Source organism: Hevea brasiliensis, chromosome 18, assembly GCF_030052815.1.
Source record: "Hevea brasiliensis isolate MT/VB/25A 57/8 chromosome 18, ASM3005281v1, whole genome shotgun sequence".
Lineage (NCBI taxonomy): Eukaryota > Viridiplantae > Streptophyta > Magnoliopsida > Malpighiales > Euphorbiaceae > Hevea > Hevea brasiliensis.
In genome coordinates, this window is record NC_079510.1 from 33,635,900 (window position 1) to 33,638,402 (window position 2,503).

General features: G+C 31.4%; 1 pseudogene; it reads right to left on the reverse strand.

Moving 5' to 3' along the window:
- Positions 1 to 221: 221 nt before the first annotated feature.
- LOC110648992 (metalloendoproteinase 2-MMP-like) lies at positions 222 to 1,207 on the reverse strand (annotated as a pseudogene).
- Positions 1,208 to 2,503: the final 1,296 nt, after the last annotated feature.

Sequence of the window (2,503 nt, forward strand, 5' to 3'; positions counted from 1 at the left end):
TTTATTATGGGTCCCTTTACAATAATTTGCCTTGAATTTAATTGTAGAGTCAAATACAATAAATAAGATGCTTTCATCATATTATTCATAATTGAAAAATGAAAAGTACAATATAATATCATTATATATGGATTAAGATCCCTTCATATTTGGTAATTAAACATGACCACGTGAATTAATTGCTCTTTGATTATTCCATGTAAAACAAAGATTATGGTTGATTAATTAGGGTAGAGAGCATGGATGCCATCAATATCATCTTGGGTTAGTTTCCTTTTGATAGTCCCTATTGGAATTATTGAATACATAATGGCATTTGAATCCTGACTGTGTGCAAGCCCAAGAAGATGACCAATTTCATGAGCAGCCACAGATTCCAAGTCAAATTGGTTCATGTTGGGATTGTTACTCCAATCCTCATCCGCATCATAATGGAATCTTCCATCTTGGGGATAAAATGCATGAGCCAGCACCGTTCCTAGCGGCCCATCAAAAGCAAGTCCATCTCCATGATCACGTCTGTAAAAACCGATTACAATATCAGCTTTGGAACCTGTAGGTGCTTCCTGAAAAGTGAATTGGGAAACACTTGCCCATCTTTGAAACGCTCGCGAGCAAGCAGACCTCATGTCTGCCTCATTTGGGTTTTGATCTCCAAAGCGAAACGTGTAGGTGAGTTTATACTTAGAAGATGGCCATCTTGGCATTCCCTTGGGAAAATCATAGTGTGAAACCATGTGAAACATTTTCGACTTGTGGTGGCTGTTGCTGGTTGGTTTTGATAAGGATGTGAGATTGGTGACATCGGGTACTCCACATCGTGGGATCATCATGTTCTTGATGGTAGCAGAATCTAGACTCCCAGTGACCTTTAGCTTGTAAAATTTTTGGTAAGTTTTGAGTGCAGACTCCAAAAGGTTATCGAAATCGTCAGTTAGATTATTGGTATCATCACTTGGGTAGTATCCAAATTTCCTGAGGTTCTTCTTGACCTCATTAAGGCTAACAACATTTTGGCCCTTTTGGACTTCCTTTAGGCTTCGAAGAAATTTTAGAGTTTTCCCCTCATGACCTTCAGACTGAGCTATAAAGAGCTGGATTGAAAAGAGCAGTAGGAGGAAGGTTGCAATAAGATAGGAAAATTTGGGAGCCATTGCTACTGTTCTTTTAGTAACGAATGGCTTAATCTCTTGGTACGGTGGTTCATGTAAGTGTTTTGTCGCTATTTATAGACAAACTTACTATATAGCTCAAGGATACATGCCTGTGTTTCATGCTAGGGTTCAACTTATTTTGTTGTCTTATTTTAATGTTTTCTTGTCAGTTCATTTACAGCTTTTCATAGTGAGAAATACAAATACAAGAGTTTCACATACTTTGTATATGTACTTTGCATGTGTACTTTGCATGAGTTTTGTACATATAATATAAAATAACTTATCTACTTCATTTTTATGTATATATATATATATATATATATATATATATATATATATATATATAGAAAAAAGGAAAATTGATTCTTCTTCCATGGTTGTTTGGTGGTGTTGTTTCCTTCCCTATATACATCATGCGAGAACATATTTGATTAAATATAATTATATATTTTAATGAAAATTTTCTTTTTAATTTAAAAGGCAAAATTTTTATTTTTTTAATTAATCTAACTTTAAATAAAAATTGAAATCAAAGTATCACAATTTTATAAACGATTTCAATATTATTTAGTTAAAGTTATTGATTGAATGATGATGAGATTACTTGTCATGTTTCATGTGTAGCACAAAAATCATAAATGATTGTAGATAGTATGAAAATCTTGACAATTTCTTTTTGACTTGCAAATTTTGACAATTTCGCCTTTTATCTCTCACGCCATTCATATTTGTATACATACATTAAAAGAGAATATGGCGTCATTATTCACGTGAACAGTAGCCATTTGAATAGCGAGTGTTAATTCACACATTTGAATAACCATTTTAATGGATAGGTTTTTCTGTCTTTTCATTGAAGACTTTGCTTTGTCTTTTCTGACCTAAACGTTGAATCCTCAGACACTATTCATGGAACTGTGACAGGATTTTTTTAATCTTCTTTTTTTATTTTTTTTCCTTTCTAGTGATGGGCTTTTCTTTAATAAACGGGTTTATAAAATTTCAGCTTTGCCAATTTTCTTTCTCACTGGCTAATTTTGTTTTTCAATTTTCACTTTTCTTTTCTTTATTTTTTTTTAAATTTGATTATAATCACAAAAAAATTTGATACTATTAAATTAAAATTTCCATGACTACCGCATTGCTTAATAACGTATCGATTTGGACCAATATAATACATAATAAGGATAAAAGGTAAAAATAAAAAATTGATTTTTCTTTGCATTTGAATTTTCTAATATAAAGAATGAATTCTAATAAAGAAAACTATTTAATTGATAAAATAAAAAGTTAATAATTAAAATACACTTTTAGAAAAACACATCAACTAATTATGTGTAAGGTTA